This window comes from Hypanus sabinus, unplaced genomic scaffold (assembly GCF_030144855.1).
Source record: "Hypanus sabinus isolate sHypSab1 unplaced genomic scaffold, sHypSab1.hap1 scaffold_124, whole genome shotgun sequence".
Lineage (NCBI taxonomy): Eukaryota > Metazoa > Chordata > Chondrichthyes > Myliobatiformes > Dasyatidae > Hypanus > Hypanus sabinus.
In genome coordinates, this window is record NW_026779303.1 from 228,703 (window position 1) to 248,009 (window position 19,307).

Here is a 19,307-nt window from a genome sequence, read left to right on the forward strand (position 1 = left end):
ATCTGCGGTCTCGTAACCTCTAAAGTCTGACAGCAGACTGGCGAGTGAATCTTCGATGGTGCAAAGTCAGAAACCGAAGAGTTGCCAGCCTGAGTCAGGCTTTGGGGCTCCACAGAGAGATGGGGTCTAGAGTTTACGACGAGGAGGAGGAATCAGACCAGCTCGATGTGGCTACAAAAGGAAGATCAGAAAAATTTGGAAACTGGTTGACCGAAAAAAAAAGATGGTTAGTTTCTGCAAAATACTAGTGGAAATCAAAAGATCAGGCAGCAATTGTGGAGAGGAATAAATAAACAACTTTTAGACCGAGCCTCTTCAGCATGCCTAGACTGTGGACTCCGCTGCTTAGTTACTACCTGAACTGCAGAGCTCCTCCAGCATTTTGTGTGTGTGCGCGTCTCTGTATGTCCAGCCACTGCAGAATCTCTTGTGTTTTATATCCGCATTTTACTTTGGCATTAAATACACGTTGATATTGAGTATATTGTTTATGTGAGCCGCTTCCTGCGTTAAAAAAGCTGCAGATTTTTTCTATATACCCTAAAAAAATGAGATCTGGACATTGAACCGGTGCTTCAAGAACTGTTTTATGGCACCGTTATTACCCTTAAGGCCCTGCGCGAATAATTTTTATCAGGCACTAAAGCACTGATGAACTGCGCAGGCGTCAGGCTGACGACGTCCTCGAGTATCACGCATGCGCGCAGCACACGAGGCCTTGAAAATGTCGGTTGCAGGTAAGAGCGATTCTCCGTGTTTTTATCTTAAACACCGACTTCGGGATAATTCCTCTGAATTTCGGAGACCGTCACCAGCAACCCCGGGACAGTCCTGCTCTCTTCCCTCTCTCTCAGCCCCACGATCCGTACACGGACCCCGGGGAGCTTCCGGCTGCTGAGGGAATGGGAACCGATGGATCTCTCAGACAGAGCTGAGCTCCAGCTATCTAAATGCAAGGATTAGGAATTCGGAGAAAGGGAACAAAATCTTTTACATCACCCATCTGTGGACACTCTCTGGAGGTCTAAGATTCGTATGTTACACGACCGCTGGACTGTGTGTGTAAATGTAGGAGTGGACTATGTTGAAAAATAGATGTGCTAGATTTTCTAAAATTGACTCCTTCTACCTTAGGCCACAACCTTATCTGTCATTCCTTATTTATTTATTTATTTATGTATCTATCTATCTATCTTATATATGGAAAAGCAGTATAACATTAGATGATCATCAGCATAAGATGCAAGTTTAAACCTTAGCCTTTGTTTTAAATTAGTACTTAGTCTTTTCTGTGATTTGAAAATCGGAATCTTGGTTAAATTACTGGACATAAAGTATGGTGAGGTGCAGTGCTAGCATTGTGGATTAGCAAAGATTCTACTGTGGATTGGACTTCCAGAGCACAGTTACTGGATATCCACAGGACAGTACTGTCGAAGACTAAGACAGTACTTTCAAATAGAATTGGAAAGGAAATGAGAGTGAATTTTTGCAGTGATGCAGGGCAAGAGAAAAGGATTGGAGTTGAAAGGATAGTTCTGGTTGATGATCTCCTTTCATGCCAACAATAATTTTATAAAATTGTTCTGTGATTCTGTGTGAAGCTTTCCCTGGTCATTTGCCAGCTCTTCTTGTGATTCTGCTCCTAAATGTGAAAACTTGGGGAAGTGAGTTTAAAATTATGCCATTGAACTGGTTGTAAGAATGGACCACACCTATTGGTCCTCATTTGGTTTATTCAGAGCCTTGTCAATAGCATAAATAACTGAATAAACATTTCATTAGAACGGGGTGGATTAAACTGAATATATAGGATCTTTAAATTATACCCCTTCCCACTTATTATTTTCACTGGAAAAGAGATGTTGAAATTCTAAGTAATCCTGACTAAAGTGTAATATGGTTTTAAAAAAAAGCTCAAGGTCAAATAAGTGTGAAACATCTGTCGAGCATTTTATAGGAAGGGACATTAAAGACATTCATCATTCATGCTGATTTTTCCTCCCAGCACTGCCGCAAATACACAAACCACTCCACCTCCCTTCAGACCTTCTCCATGCTGTGCCTGATGAACCAGCCAAGATTAGCAGTTCACCATCTGTGGGAAAAATTGAGTACAAATACCTAATAAGGTTGGGATGTGTACATTTGTCTCCCAATTTATGATGTAGGAGCATTGATATTATGCTGCTTTGTGCGTAAAATATAACAATCCTCTTTGTTCAATTCTTTATTAGCTAGTGAACTTAAGTTTGCTTCAGGGAGTTAAGCAATTTAATTTTAAACAAAAGCATGAATTGATAAATGTTACCAATTTTAAATAGCAAAATGTTTATAGTATTTTTTTCCTGGGAAAAAATAAAAGGGGGAAAAATAAGACTTTTGGTCAGAAGTTTGAATAGTATTATGATGTGACTGCATTTTTCGAAAGAAAAGAACAAAAATTGTAGATATCCAAATGCAGAAAGGTTAATTCTATGTTAAACTTGTGAATTAGGATTAAGAGATGCAAGATAATGTTAATTTAATAAAATAATTTAAATCCAATTAATGCTTTAAATCTGCAGTATACGTTCAAGAATGCATTTTAGGTAGCTCAACACCTCACGCAGGTCAGTCAGGTATCTCTGCTCCCTTTAAACTTGCACGTTTCTGTTTCCCAGATGACTTTGAAACTTACTTTGACCTTATTTTCACATCATTCTAGAATGTGATGTCTAAAAACAGTGATTTGGAAGTGAGGTATGATGTATTAATAAGAGAACATCTAATAATACAGAAAATCTGCTGGTCCGACACCCAAGACCCAACCATGGCAGGTTCACTAAGTTTTACTGTGGTTCGTCACATGTTTAGAGGGCTGTCGCCTGAAAGTAATGATCATTAATCACCATCAATGTTACATAGTTCACACTGAAAATAAAAGCACAAGGGAGAAATCGGCCTCTGCCGCACCTTTTTTTTTTCAGAGTGCTCAGTGGTTCATTTGAAATCAGGTACAGAATTTTCCTGCACTTCTGATGGGAAATCTGTTGGATGTGTTTCTGACAAACATAATGTAATGAGTCAATGCACCAAGTGGATTGAACGCCAGCACTTTTGAACATTGTGTTTCAGCCTATTCTGTTTCAATCTTTATGAAATGTGAAATAATATGAAAGGTCTAAAACTTGATAGAGGGCTAAAAGATTACGAGAGGCATAGACAGGGTGGATAGTCAGTACCCGTTTCCCAGGGCACCAACAGCAAACACCAAAGGGCATATGTATAAAATTAAGGGAGGGAAGTTTAGGGGAGACTTCAGGGGTAAGTTTTTTTTTACACAGAGAGTTGTGAGTGCCTGGAATGACTTGCCAGGGGTGGTGGTGGAGGCTAAAACATTAGGGGTATTTAACAGCCTCTTGGACAGGCACATGGATGAAAGAAAAATGGAGGGTTACGGGGTAGTGTGCGTTTAGTTCTTTTTTTAAGGTTTATATGGGTTGGCACAACATGGAGGGCTGAAGGGCCTGTACTGTGCTGTAGTGTTCTATTCTATGGCTCTAAAATCTTTTACATCACCAGTTGAGAAAATCATCTTTGTTCTACCTCCAATCACAAAGAGGAAATCTGCAGATGCTGGAAATCCAAGCTACACACACAAATTGCTGGAGGAATTCAGCATTAGTACTCTTTTCCATAGATGTTGCCTGGCCTGCTGAGCTCCTCCAGCATTTTGTGTGTGTTGCTTGTTCTACCTCCTCTCGGTCTGCATTTTTCTACCAGTGAGAACATGCTTCCACCAATTCTGTCTGGCTACATAATGATATCAAACACCTTTGACCTGACCAACAAGTAGCTTTCACATCACAAATGTGCCAGACTCCAGGGAGACAGACTACTGCCCTTAAAGGCAGTATTCCTTGGCATTACCATCACTGACTTCACCACTTTCAGTCACCTGGGTGAGACTTCAGGGGAAATATTTATGTACAATACTGTGTGTGTTGTGGTGATGCAAGAGTTGCTGGGGAATTTTCAAGTGGGAAGAAGTGGAGTGATATTTGGAAATCTGAAATTGAAAGCATCATTTAGCACGAAAATCACAAATAGGTGGTTTGCAAAAGCTGTGGTGAGTAAATCCTTAATTAACCTGTTACATAGGTTGTGTGAGAGTGCAGATGAACTCAATCAAGACTCAACCAGAGGAGATTAAAGTTCTTACTGACAGTGACTTGCTCGCTGTCGAAATGAATACCTCTCTATATAAAATTCAGTTTGCACATGTTGTTGTCACTGGGTAAAAATTGTACAGTACAAGGTTTTTGCACACACTGGTCACTACAAATTAGAGGGGATATTGGTGGGAAGGTGGGGAGACCTCCAGTGTCCCTGACGTCCTCACGTATATCCAGCTGCACTTTAAGGAGTTGGAGTAGGTAATGGATGAATTCCGCATCATCCAAGCGTCAGAGGGTGTGATAGGTATGATGTGCAGAGAGGTGAGTTACACCCAAGGTGCAGGACACAGGAAACTGGATGAGAGTCAGGAAGGGGAATGAGGTTAAATAGCCATCGCCGAGTACTCTTGTTGCCATCCCCCACAACAACAGGTGGACACTTTAGAAACTGTTGGGGGGAATTACCTGGCAGAGGAAAGTCAAAGGGGTGATAGGGGATTTGTTAGTTAGTGGAACAGAACTAGAAAGGGATGAGTATCCTAGTGGCAAGGCTTGCTGGTGCTCCCCTGTGGGGTGGGTGGTTAAACTAAAGTTGCAGGGAGGATTGGAGCCAGAATGACAGAACAGATAGTGGAGAGGGTGAATTGAATCGAATTGACTTTATTCCTTACATTCTTCATACACGAGTTGTAGAAATCTTTATGTTACGTCTCTGTCTAAATGTGCAATGTGAAATTTATAATAGTTTATAATAAATAGTATGTACAACAGGACAGTCAAGATAAATAAATGTACAATTGTATCAGCATGAATTAATCAATCAGAGGGCCTGGTGGAAGAAGCTGTCCCTGGGCCTGTTGGTCCGGGCTTTCTGGCTGTGGTACCGTTTCCCATATGGTAGCAGCTGGAACAGTTTGTGGTTGGGGTGACTCTGGTCCCCAATGATCCTTTTTACACAGTGGCCCTTTTTACACACCTGTTTTTGTCAATGTGCTGAATAGTGAGAAGTTCACATCTACATATGCGCTGGGCTGTCCGCACCACTCTCTGCAGGGTCCTGCAACTGAGTGAAGTACAGCACCCATACCAGGCAGTGATGCAGCCAGTCAGGATGCTCTCAATTGTGCCCCTGTGGAAAGTTGTTAGTATTTGGGGCCCCGTCCCACACTTCCTGAACCGCCTGCGGTGAAGGTGGTGCTGTTGTGCCTTTTTCACCATACAGCCAGTATGTACAGACCAGGTGAGATCCTCGGTGTTGTGTGTGCCAGGGAACTTAAAGCTGTTCACCCTCTCAACCCCAGATCCTGGGTCAGCCTGTCTCCATTTCTCCTGTAGTCTGCAGCCAGCTCCTTTGTTTCAGTGACATTGAGGGCAAGATTCTTTTTTTGACACCAAACAGATGTCATTCAGACCTCAGGACATGAAATTACGATATTGTAGCCATTACTTGGACTTGCTTGCGCCCAACAGTCTGAGGGATTTCAAGGAACAAATCTGTAGAGAGATTGCAGACTATGCCAAGAAACAAAGGTTGATAAAGTGAGTGATTTTAACTTTCCGTTTATTGACTGGAATCCTAGACTGTAAAAGGACTAGATGGGGTAGAGCTTATCAAATCTACCTTAATCAGTATGTAAAATTCCCGATGTAGAAGTGTGCAATAAGCTATTGGGAAGTGATCTAGGGCGAGTGACAGAAATTAGTGTATGGGAACACTTTGTATCTACTGATCATGAGATTCCAAGTAAATACAGAAAAGCAGAGGCCTGGACCTCTCTTGAGATTCTAAATTGGAGAAAGGCCAATTTTTATGATATTTGCAAGGATTTGACAAGTGTGGATTGGGACAGGATGTTTTTTAGCAAAGGAGAACTTGGTAAGTGGGAGTTCTTCAGAAAGAAATTTTAAGGGTGTAGAGTTTGTATGTGTCTGACAAAATAAAAGTTGAATGGTAACTAGTGCAGGGAATCTTGGTTTTCAAGAGATAATGAGGCCCTGGATATCTCGTTCCTCTAAATGCTGTGGACTGTTGGGTGCAACCAAAACTCATTAATGACAACCATTTCATAATTCCACTCCCGAACTCATCTGACTTTCCTTTAGTTGTCTTCTGTTGGATTCTAAAAGCTTCCTAATGGTCCTTTGCTCTTTTGTTTGCCCTCTCCTCTGATTATATGTTGGTTTTGGTTTCTCATTTAACCCACGGTTGTGCCCTGCTGCCATTCCAATACTTCCACGTCTTTGGGATGTATCGATCACTCAGCTCTCGAATTGCTCCCAGAAACTCCAGCCATTGCTGCTCTGTTGTCACTCCTACCTTTTCTCTTCCAAACAAGTTTGGCCAGCTTCTCTGTCGCAGAAACATGGAGAAGTTCAGTGGAGAAACAGGCTATTTGGCCCATCTAGTCAATGCCAAAAACATTTAATCTCTTTAATGCAACTACCTGCACCGGGATCATCACCCTCCATACTCCTACTATCCAGGTACCTGTCAAACTTCTCTTAATGGTGAAATCGAGCTCATATTCTCCACTAGTGCTGACATCTCATTCCACACTCTCACGACCATTTCAGCAAAGAGCTTTTCCACATGTTCCCATTAAATTTCACCTTCCCCACTTACCCATGACCTCTGGTTGTCATCCCACCCAACCTCAGTGGAAAAAGCTGCTTGCATTTACCCTATCTATAACCTCATAATTTTGTTTACTTCTAACAAATCCTCAGAGCAATGTATAATTTCCTTGCTAATGTTTAGAGCCTTTTTTAGGTGTATAAGATGATGAGGGGCATTGAGTGTGTGGAGAGCCAGAGGATTTTTTCCCAGCGTTAACATGGCTAACAGGATGGGGCATAGTTTTAAGGTGCCTGGAAATATATGCGGAGGGGATGTCAGGGGTAGGTTTTTTACACAGAGAGTGTTGGATGTGTCGAATGCACTGCCAGCAGCGGTTGTCGAGGTGGATACAACAGGGACTTTTAACACTCTCTTAGATAGTTACATGGAGCTCAGAAACATAGGGGACTATGCACTAGGGAAACTCCAGGCAGCTTCTAGAGTAAGTTACATAGTCGGCACAGCACTGTGGGCCAAAGGGTCTGTAATGTGCTATAGATTTCTATCATTCTATGAAATTCAAGGGAAATCTCCAAACCCACGGAGTGGTGACTAGTAGTGAATAGTGGGGAAGTTACTGGAACTTATGTGCAGGAACCGGAAATATAAGTATTTGGGTCGATGTGGACTGATTAAGGATAGACAGCATGGCTTTTTGCATGGCAGGTCATGTCTAACCAGTCTTACAGAGTCTCTTGAGGAAGTTATCAGGAAAGTGGTTGAAGTCAAGGCAGTGGATGTTGTCTACATGGACGTTAGCAAGGCACTTGACAAAGTCTCATATGGGAGGTTGGTCAAGAAGTTTCAGTCACTCAGCATTAAAGATGAGACAGTAAATCGGATGAGACACTGTCTTTGGGAGAAGCCAGAGTGTGGCAGCAGATGGTTGCCTCTCTGACTGGAAGCCTGTGACTAGTGGTTGCCACAGGGATCAGTGCTGGATCTGTTGTGGATTGTCATCTATATCAGTAATCTGGATGATAGTGTGGTTAACTGGATTAGCAGATTTATGACTACCAAGACTGGTGGTGTTGTGGACAGCGAGGAAGACTATCATGGCTTGCAGTGCAATCTGGACCCCCTGGGAAAATGGTTTGAGAAATGGAAAATGGAATTTAATTCAGACCAGTGTGAGCTGTTGCACTTTGGTCTGACCTACCAAGGGAGGTCTTTCATAGTGACTGGTCGGGCACGGAGGAGTGTTGTAGAAGAAAGGGACTTGGGAATACAAGTCCTTAATTCACTGAAAGTTGTATCACAGTTCGATAGTGACGGAAAGAAAGATTTTAGCCCATTGGCTTTCGTGAACCAAATACTGACAATAGATGGATATTATGTTGACTTGTAAAAGAGGCCTAATTTGGAGTATTGTGTGATGTTTTGGTCACCTACCTACAGGAAAGATTTAAAAGAGATTCAAAGATTTCAGAGAAAATTCACAAGGCTGTTGTCAAGTTTGGAGGACTTGGGTTATAAGGAAAGATTGAACAGGTCAGGACTTTATTCTCTGGAATGTAGAAGATTGAGGGGAGATTTGATTGTGGTAGAGGGGCACAGATAGTGTAAATGCAAGCTGGCTTTCTCCACTGAGATTGGGTGGGACTTCAACCAGTGGCCAGGGGTTAAGGGTGAAAGGTGAAATGTTAAGGGGAACATGAGGGGAAACTTCTTCACACAGATGGTCATCTGGGTGTGGAATGAGCAGCCAGCACAAGTGGTGCATGCGAGCTCGATTTCAACATTTAGGAGGTTCGTGTAGGTACCTGGATTGTAGGGGTGTGGGAGGGGCAATTTAAATAGTTCAGCACAAGACTAGATGGCCCAAAGGACCTGTTTCTGTGTTGTACTTTTCTACAAGAACCTGAAATATTACAAAAATTCACTCTAACCCCTTTTAACAGCTGTGCGGACCAACCAGTCATCTCAGCAGGAATTTTTTTACATGGTGTTAAAGCTGTAGCACTTTAAGTTAATAATACATAAAAGAAAATCCCAGATGCACATCCACAAAGACAATTTGCGTGAGACTGGTTCAGTTACTGTGGGGCCAGGCACCCATGCAGCTCAGCAGGAACGGGGAATAATACCAATGGAGAGAGTCAAACTGAGCCAGGTCACAGATTGGAGATGGCAGAAATGCCCCATTCTTATAGAGACAGGAAGAGCATCAGAGAGTTTGATGGTCTTCCAGATACCAGCACTGTGCCCAGTCAGAAGATGATTTCTCTGTCCAACTTGGGTTGAACCTCACTGTAACCGTGTGATACCAAGTCAAACCATGGCAACTCAAGTTATCTCATCTGAAATGTTGTCCTAAACCCATTGATGGATTTTGTAAATCTTTTCACAGGTTAAAAACGAGAAGGAATTTGTCGTGGGGATCTCAAACAGAAAACGCCAGTTTTGCTGTCTCTGTCTGGATATTTAAGAAGTGGAGCGAGGGATTCAATCGACCATCCTTCATGCTCAGACTGTGGAGAGGGATTCAATTGATCATTTGACCAAATAGCAAGCCAGTCATCTTACACAGGAGAAAGGCTGTTCACCTGCTCAGACAGTGGGAGTAGATTCACTCAGTTATCACAATTAAAGGTACATCAGCAAGTTCACACTGGGCAAGGCCATTCATCTGTTCTGTGTGTGAGAAAGGATTCAGTTGGACCTGTGGACACACCAGTCAGTTCACACCACACCTGGTAGAGGCTGGTGATCTGCTGAATTTCTGGGAAAGGATTCACTCAGTCATTTGACCTTATGGCTCACCAGCGAGTTCACACTGGGGAGAAGCCATTCACCTGTTCAGTCTGTGGGAAGGGATTCACTCAGTCATCCAACCTACGGAGTCCCCAGTGAGTTCACACTGGGGAGAGGCCGTTCACCTGTTCAGAATGTGAGAAGAGATTCACTCAGTCATCCAACCTACGGAGTCCCCAGCGAGTTCACACTGGAGAGAGGCGCTTCACCTGCTCAGTCTGTGGGAAGAGATTCACTCATTCATCCGCCCTACAGAGACATCAGCGAGCTCACACTGGGGAGAAGCCGTTCACCTGCTCAGTCTGTGCGAAGGGATTCACTCGGTCATCCAACCTACTGGTACATCAGCGAGTTCACACTGGGGAGAAGCCATTCACCTGCTCAGAATGTGGGAAAGGATTCAGTGAGTTATCCAACCTACTGGTACATCAGCGAGTTCACTCTGGGGAGAAGCCATTCACCTGCTCAGTCTGTGCGAAGGGATTCAGTCGGTCATCCAACCTAAGGAGACATCAGCGAGTTCATACTGGGGAGAAGCCATTCACCTGCTCAGAATGTGGGAAAGGATTCAGTGAGTTATCCAACCTACTGGTACATCAGCGAGTTCACACTGGGGAGAAGCCATTCACCTGCTCAGAATGTGGGAAAGGATTCAGTGATTTATCCAGCCAACTGAGACATCAGCGAGTTCACACTGGGGAGAAGCCATTCACATGCTCAGAATGTGGGAAAGGATTCAGTGAGTTATCCAGCCTACTGAGACATCAGCGAGTTCACACTGGGGAGAAGCCATTCACCTGCTCAGAATGTGGGAAAGGATTCAGTGAGTTATCCACCCTACAGAGACATCAGCGACTTCACACTGGGCAGAAACCGTTCACCTGTTCAGAATGCGGGAAGAGATTCACTCAGTCATCCCACCTACAGAGTCATCTGCCAGTTCACACTGGGGAGAGGCCATTCACCTGCTCAGACTGTGGGAAAGGATTCACTCTGATATCCCGCCTACAGAGACATCAGCGAGTTCACACGGGGGAGAAGCCGTTCAACTGCTCAGACTGTGGGAAGGGATTCACCCAGTCATCCGACCTACGGAGTCACCAGCGAGTTCACACAGGGGAGAAGCCATTCACCTGCTCAGTCTGTGGGAAGAGATTCACTGTGTCATCCCACCTACAGAGTCATCAGCGAATTCACACTGGGGTGAAGCCGTTCACCTGTTCAGAATGTGGGAAGGGATTCACTCAGTCATCCAACCTACGGAGTCATCAGCGAGTTCACACTGGAGAGAGGCCGTTCACCTGCTCAGAATGTGGGAAGAGATTCACTCATTCATCCGCCCTACAGAGTCACCAGCGAGCTCACACTGGGGAGAAGCCGTTCATCTGCTCAGAATGTGGGAAGAGATTCACTCATTCATCCGCCCTACAGAGACACCAGCGAGCTCACACTGGGGAGAAGCCGTTCATCTGCTCAGAATGTGGGAAGGGATTCACTGAGTCATCCTACCTACAGAGACATGAGAGTGTTCACACTGGTGAAAAGCCGTTCAATTGCACAGAATGTGGGAAACGGTTCACTCTGTCATCCAACCTTCTGAAACACCAGCGAGCTCACACTGGGGAGAAGCCGTTCATCTACTCAGAATGTGGGAAGAGATTCACTCATTCATCCGCCCTACAGAGACACCAGCGAGCTCGCACTGGGGAGAAGCCGTTCCTCTGCTCAGAATGTGGGAAGAGATTCACTCGCTCATCCGACCTGCAGAGTCATCAGCGAGTTCACACTGGAGAGAAGCCATTCCCCTGCTCAGAATGTGGGAAGAGGTTCAGTCACTCACGCTCCCTGCAGAGACACCAGTCAGTTCACACTGGGGAGAAGCCGTTCATCTGCTTAGTCTGTGGGAAGAGATTCACTGAGTCATCCAGATTACTGGAACATCAGCGAGTTCACACTGGGGAGAAGCCGTTCATCTGCTTAGTCTGTGGGAAGAGATTCAATAACTCATCCAGATTGCTGGAACATCAGCGAGCTCACACTGGAGAGAGGCCATTCACCTGCTCAGAATGTGGGAAGAGATTCACTCACTCTTCCACACTACAGAGACATCAGCGAGTTCACACTGGAGAGGAGCCATTTACCTGCTGAGAATGTGGGATAGGATTCACTCAGTCATTCCAACTACTGGCACACCAGTCAGTTGATATGAATCCCTAGGTTTTGTTTGCTGTGGACTGTCATTTTAAGAGAGAGAGATTAGGAAGTTTAATCAGTCTGACTTGCAGCTTGTTTACATCACTCACAGCTTGTTTAGTTTTAACTGAGGACACAGACACTCAGAGTCAGACGGAGATGAAGGAGGAAAAATGGAAAGATCGATACAAGGGAAATAGGTGCCCGCAAGTGTGGGTTAATTATCAATTCATCATACATCGAATGTGTGGTTGTCACCTCGTTTGATCCATAGGAGTGGATCTGATTTGGGGTATCATGTGAAGACCACCGATGTGTTAACCCTTGCCTGGGTGTGGTGTGGTAATTCACTTGAAGACGATACGCCTTGTGACAAGTCACTTTGGGTGATAATTATTATGTGGATTTGGAAGGATGACAGATAATATCTACAGTGACTGTTCTCTTGTTTTACCACCATGGAACCTGTGGAATTCGACATAATTGCCTTCTCTCGACATTTACCCTGGATTACATATATCTCTCTCATCACCTATTCTGTGGTTGAACTGAACTTTCATACTTTACCATCTCAAGACTCCAAGCCTTGTTCTCCCCAAGCTCAATAGTTTTGGATTTATATTTACACACATATATACACATAACACTGTTAACTTTTGTTTATCTTGCTTAAGTTACTACATTATAAGTCGATTCTAATAAAGATAGTTTTAAGATCAAAAACAGACTCCTGGTGTAGTCTTCACGAGGAAATCTGCAGATGCTCGGAATTCAAACACACACAAAATGCTGGTGGAGCACAGCAGGCCAGGGAGCATCTATAAGGAGAAGCACTGTCAACGTTTCAGGCCGAGGCCCTTTGTCCGGCAGTCTCAGGCAGTCCTGATGAAGGGTCTCGGCCTGAAACGTCGACTATGCTTCTTCTTATAGATGCTGCCTGGCCTGCTGTGTTCCACCAGTATTTTGTGTGTGTTGTTCCAGGTGTAGTCTATTGGTGCTGATTCTTTTTTAAAGCTTTACGATTCATAACAAAATTGGGGCCTGCATCCGGGATATGAACATCTATGGGGGCGTCGTCATTAATTATCGATTTCATTGGGGAAGTCCCTTTTGATTTATTTGTGTGTGGAAAATCAGCAGCAGATGCTGATTATTGTTTGGAAGCAGCAACCTCTGAGGCATTAGAGGATGCCAGAAGGATTGAGTTGTTGAGTCTTGTTAGAAGGTTAAAACTTGTTATGTTGAAATTGACAATGAGGAGGGCACAGTTGCAGAGGATAACAGCTGAACATTATGTTTCTGAGAGTGTGTTTAAAGTGGAGGAGTTGGAGGTGTTTCCTGAAAGTAAATCTAGTGAGCTTGAGCTCCAGTATGAGTGAGAAAAATTAAAGATGGAGGCTGCGGAAAGGCAGAGGCAGTTTGAGGCTATCGAGGCAGAAAATCAGAGAGGAGGCAGAAAAACAGAGGGAGGAAGCAGAAGGACAGAGGCTATTCGAGCTGGAAAAGATACAGTGGTTGCAGCAAAGGGGTCTAGCGTTAGACTCTGGTGATGAGTTTGAGGCCAGTTAGGAAATTAAATTGGTACCTCCATTTGATGAGACAGAGGTTGATAAATACTTACAGCATTTTGAGAAGGTTGCTTAGAATTTAAAGTGGCCAAAAGAGGGTTGGTTCTCTTACAAAGGGGGAGGCTTAGCAAGCCTATTCTGCTTTGACAGTTGATGAAGCAGCTGATTATGACATAGTGAAACAGGCTGTGCTCAAAGCTTATGAGTTGGTCCCAGAATCATACAGGCAAAAGTTTAGAAATTTGTGGAAATCTGTGAACCGGACATATGTAATTTGCTTATGAGAAGTCTGTGTGTTTTGATTGCTGGTGCACATATATGATGATATATATGATGATGATAAATATATGATGATTTTAATAGCTTGAAAGAGTTAGTTTTAATTGAAGAATTCAAAAAGTGTGTCCCTGATGACACAAAAACATATTTAGATGAAAAGGATGCTGCCACTTTGCAGGAGTCTGCTAGATTAGCAGATGAGTTTGCTTTAACTCATAAGTTTAAGTTTACCCAGAATAAGAGCTTCCAAAAGAGTAGCAGGGATCACCAGGGTAAACGCGAAATTATAGCTGGGACTAGTGACAAGTGTAAGGATGAAGGGAAGCAGTTGAAAGAGAAATATTCTGGTCTTGCTTGTTACTATTGTAAGAAAGCTGGTCATATGATGGCTAATTGTTCTGTCCTGAAGAAGAAAAAGGAAAAGGTGTCAGTCCCGAATACCTGTGATCAGTCTGTTGAAGCACCTATCAACCCACAGGGTTCTGAACATTCTGTTGAGGCTCAGTTATGGACTGAGAGTTCTGACCGAATTAAGAAGGCTTTTGATCATTTTATGTCAAATGGGTTTGTATTAGTAAAGTAAGGGTGAACCCAAGAACCAGTGAAAATTCTTCGAGTTACTGGCGATTCTCAGTCACTTATATTAGACAGCATTCTAAAGTTTGGTGATGAGATTTAACACTGGTGAGGTAAATCTTATTAAAGGCATTGTGCCGTTGTACAAGGTAACTTTACTGTCAGGGTTGGTTTCGGGACCTGTTAAAATCGGATTATACTCCATTTTACCATTGGAAGATGTTGGTTTGCTGTTAGGGAATGACCTAAAGTTGTTCCTGCAGCGCTATTGACAACTAAGACAACCACTGACGACCCACAGATGGAATTTAACATTTATCCTTCCTGCGCAGGAACTCAAAGTATGGCTAAGAAGTCTGCTGATGCAGACGGTTCTGTGCAGCATGATTCTGATATCCATGATAGCCAACATCGGGATTCAGGTTATGATGTCAGGGAATTTCTGCCTTCATTGTTTCAACAGGATTCAGGTCGTAAGTCTGATGAGAAAGATTTATCCCTGTGTCGGAAGGAGTTTATAGCAGAACAGAACCGAGACCCTGAGATTGAAGCTTTAAAAGAAACAACTTTCTCAGATGATGAGATTAAGAAAGTGCCAGTAGGGTATTATCTCAAGGATGGAGCGTCAATGAGGAAGTGGAGGCCACCTGCTATTCCAGCGAGTGAGGAATGGGCAATTGTTCACCAAGTTGTAGTTCCTAAAGTTATATGGCTGAAATTTTAACTTTGGCCTGCAGTCTGCCATCAGGTCGACATTTTGGAGTGAATAAAACTGTAAACAGTTATGAAATAATTCTACTGGCCTAATTTGAGGAAAGATGTTGTGACCTTTTGCATAATCTGTCACACTTGTCAAGTTGTGGGTAAACCGAATCACTCTGCCCTATACCTGCATTCGGTGAACCCTTTTTAAAATTTATAGTGAGGGGACCTTTGTCCTTGTTAAAGGAACAGTGGATTGATGGGGATGTACATCTTAACTTGTTAGACTTTGTGTAGAAGTTCAAGAATAAACTACAAGTCTGTAGTCCAGTGAGACAAAACTTAAAGATTTCTCAAAACACAATGAAGTGTTGGTTTGATAAGTTGGCTTTGGAAAGAAAATACCAGGTGGGGGATAAGGTGCTTGCCTTATCTCCAATATTGATGAATCCACTTCAGGCTAAGTTCAATAGACCGCATGAAATAGTCTCTCAAATTAATGATCTGAATAATGCTATTAAAACACCTGACCAACGTAAACTAACACAGGTGGTACACATAAATATGATAAAGCCTATTTTGACAAGCAGGCTCCATCTGTGAGTGTTGTTGTCAAAACATATGAATCTGGTAACCCTGAGAATGAAACAATTGACTCGTCTGAGAATTTTCACAAGCCAAACATGGTCGCAGTTAGGCTAATCAACTCGGATGTTCCAGAAAACATTGTTAACAAGTCGGCTCATCTGCAGCCAAAGCAACAACAACAGCTGAAGGAAGTAATCCGGATGTTTAAAGATTTATTTCCCGATGTTCTCAAGCAAACCACGGTCGCAGTACATGATGTAGATATTGGTCAAGCCAAACCGATTAAACAACACCCATATTGTATGAACGTTGAAAAATGTAAATTGGCTGAGCAAGGAATTGAATATATGCTGAAAATGGTACTATGAGTCCTTCAGCATCAGATTGGAGCTCACCCTGCGTTATTGTGCCTTAACCTGATGGTGGTGTTAGATATTGCACTGATTATGGGAAGGTAAATTCATTAACAAAAACAGAATCCTCTCCTATCCCTAGGGAGGATGATTGCATCAATAAGGTTGGAAAAGCTAAATTTCTTACAAAGATTGATCTATTGAAAGGGTATTGGTGTGTTTCATTGACGGACAGAGGTAGAGAAATTTCTGCATTTGTGACACCTTCTGGGTTGTGTGAATACAATGTTTTCTCTTTTGGAAGGAAAAATGGTCCAGGATCATTCCAGGGAATGATTGATTCTCTAATTCGAGGGTTAGAATATACAGATGCCTATATTGATGACTTAGCCACAGGGAGTGGCACTTGGGAAGAGCATATCTCTGCAGTAGAGAAGCCGTTTGACAGGCTTTCCCAGGACAACCTTACAGTTAACTTGGCTAAGAGTGAATTTGGCCATGCCACTGTGACCTGTCTTGGCTATGTTGTTGGTCAAAGCAAGTTGGCTCCTGTTGGGGCAAAAGTCCAGGCAATTTCTCAAGTTCCTATTCTGACTGCTAAGAAGGCTCTTAGAAGGTTTCTGGGAATGGATGGATATTATCGTAAGTTCTGTAAGAACTTTGCTGCTATCGCTCTTCCTCTGACCAATCTCCTGAAGAAGCGTGAAAAGTTTGTTTGGACCGAACCTTGTCGGGAGGCATTTGATCGATTGAAAGTTATTATTTGAGGTTAGGCCAATCAATGTAGTGTTGTCAGCCAATTTCATTAGCAGGTTGGAGCTGTGGGTGGCAACACAGTGTTATAGGTGCACAGAGAGTAAAGGAGAGGGCCAAAGAGACAACCCTGTGGGGTATGTGTGCTGAGGGTCAGAGAGACAGAGGAGATGGAGCCCACTCTTACCACCTGCCGGCGATCTGACAGGAAGTCCAGGATCCAGCTACACAAGGCAGGGTGAAGGCCGAGGTCTCTGAGCTCCATGTCGATACTTCACGCCTTCGTCTGGCTACTTCTCTGCCCATGACTGCAAGGAACTGCAGAGAACTTTGGAGAGCAGAGAACATCAGGGAAACAAGCCTCCCCTCCATGGACTCTCCCTACACTTCCCCTCCCTTGGAAAAGCAGGCCATGCACTCAAAGAACCTCATAACCTGGACATTCTCGCTGCAAACCCGCTCCCCCATCGGGGAAGAGATACAAAAGCCTTAAAGTGCGTAACACCAGGCTGAAGGATGGCTTCCTGTCTGCAGTTATAAGCCAAATGAATGATAAAATGGACTCGACCTCACAATGTAACTCGACGTGACCCTGCACCATATGTCTATCTGCACTGCACTTTCTCTGCAGCAATAATGCTTTGTTACAGTTATTGTTTTATCGTATATCAGCTCGATGTACCGTTGTAATGTATCGATCTGTGTGGATGGTACGTCAGGGAAGATTTGAACTGTCGTTCAGTACATGATGATAATAAACAAATTCCCCATTTTAATTGTGTGCAAATATTAGACAGACTGAGCTTCTGCTCTGGAACCACAGAAGGAAACTGAACAGTTCTCTTTCTGAGGAACGCAAGTAAATAGAAAAGGCTTTAATCTCTCATTACGATCTGCGGTAAGTGGGATCAGGTGACTGGTGGTGGGTCTCCCATATTAACATCAGAATCAGGTTTAATAGCACCGGCATATGTCATGAAATACGTTCAGAAGTAGAACCTAATTTTTGACCATAGATTTTAACAATTGTGATTTAATATAAGAATATTAATATCACATTGTTAAATTATATAAATAGTACAAAATGAAAAAAAGATGTAATAAACTATTTTAACTGTGCCGACTGTTTGACTGACTGGGTTGTTGCTTTGGAAGTAGTGGAGTGAAGCTTAACTGAACTGCACACATTTATGAGAAGCTCAGATAATTATAAAAAGCTAAATTCTCACATAAGTGGGTCAGACACCCAGAAACATCGGCAGCACTTCAGCAGGTGAAAACAGTGGAATGAAACATGCCGAAAATATTGCCGGAAAAAAACCATATTGTCCACCACAACGAGAGGACGTGACAGATCCGGATCTCACCGCCTTGTCTGAACGGGGAAAGATGAAGCTCCACGTATAGGTAGAGCAGTGACCCGCAGATGCTGCAGATCTGCGGAGAAATGTGAACAGGAAACGGGATCACATGGCCGCTTTGGTCTCTCACCCCCAGACAGATGTCCGTTTACCCACTACTCTGTGGAAAGACGCAAACGCCGCTCACATCTCCTCTCACCTTAACTGTATTAGACATTTCAACCCCCAGGAAAAATATATCGTCTGTCCACTCTATCTATTCCTCTCGTCATCTTATAAACGTCCATCCAGTCTCACCCCAGCCTGCGCCGCTCTGGAGAAAACAACACAAGTTTGTCCAGCCTCTCGTTATAGCTCATGTCCTCTAATCCAGGCAGTGTCCTGGTAAACCTCTTCTGCGCCCTCTCCAAAGCCCCGACATCCTTCCGAGAATGGGGGCGACCAGAACTGTGTGAAACACTCCAGATGTGGTCTAACTAGTTCTATAAAACTGTGTTACGAACTGTGGCGTTTTAGAAACGAACCAGCAGCAATAGAGTTCACACTGGAGTCTGGTTTTGATGTTAAAACCATTATCTTTAGTAGTATCGACTTATAATATAGTAACTTAACGAAATGAAGGGAAGTTAACAGTGTTATGTGTATATGTGTGTAAATATATCTCCCAGACTATCGAGACTGAGGGAACAAAGCTTAGAGTCTTGAGATGGTAAAGTAGGAAAGTTCAGTAATCCACGGAATGATGGGACAGAGATATTTGTGATCCAGGGTGAAACGCAGAGAAAAGGCCGTTACTTCAACCAACCGCCGTCGAAGTTCTTATCCGCTGAATCCGTCCACATACGAGTTATCAGCGAAAGTGACCTGTCACAGGAATACCGTCTTCCAGGGGTTACCACACAACATACCCCGGCAAGGGTTAACACAAGATATTCCACAATCCACTCCTATGGATTATACGAAGTGACAGCCACACACATTCGTTGTGGTTCCGTGTACCGATGGTCAACACACTCTTGCGGGCATAGGAGAGTTCCAAGCCTCAGCTGCGACTAACTAAAGCCATCAGCTTTTCCAGTCTCTCTCTCTCTCTTTAGACTGGCCGACTGCCTGTCTGCAGATCTCTCTCTCTCTCTCTCTCTGATGGTTCAGTCCACGGTCAGCGCTGTCAGCCTGTGACTGACGTCATAGTCCCGCCTCCTCACGCCGGCGCTCTTAAAGAAACAGTCACAGTCCGACTGCAGGCTCGTAACAGCCGCAACACAACTTCCCGACTTTTGAACTCAATGCTTCAACTAATAAAGACAACCATGTCATTTGCCTTCTTATCCACCCGATCAATCTGTGCAGTCTCTTTCAGGGAGTGATGAACTTGGAGTCTAAGATCCCTCTGATCATCGACA

At 43.6% G+C, this 19,307-nt stretch overlaps 2 protein-coding genes and 1 pseudogene across 5 annotated transcripts in view; 2 read left to right on the plus strand and 1 right to left on the minus strand.

The window, feature by feature from the left end:
- The window catches only part of LOC132386651 (zinc finger protein 214-like), a 243,883-nt gene that overhangs the window by 114,082 nt on the left and 110,494 nt on the right, over positions 1-19,307 (plus strand). The window lies entirely within an intron of this gene.
- The window catches only part of LOC132386644 (zinc finger protein 239-like), a 178,717-nt gene that overhangs the window by 104,486 nt on the left and 54,924 nt on the right, over positions 1-19,307 (minus strand). The window lies entirely within an intron of this gene.
- LOC132386641 (zinc finger protein 850-like) lies at positions 686-12,440 on the plus strand (annotated as a pseudogene).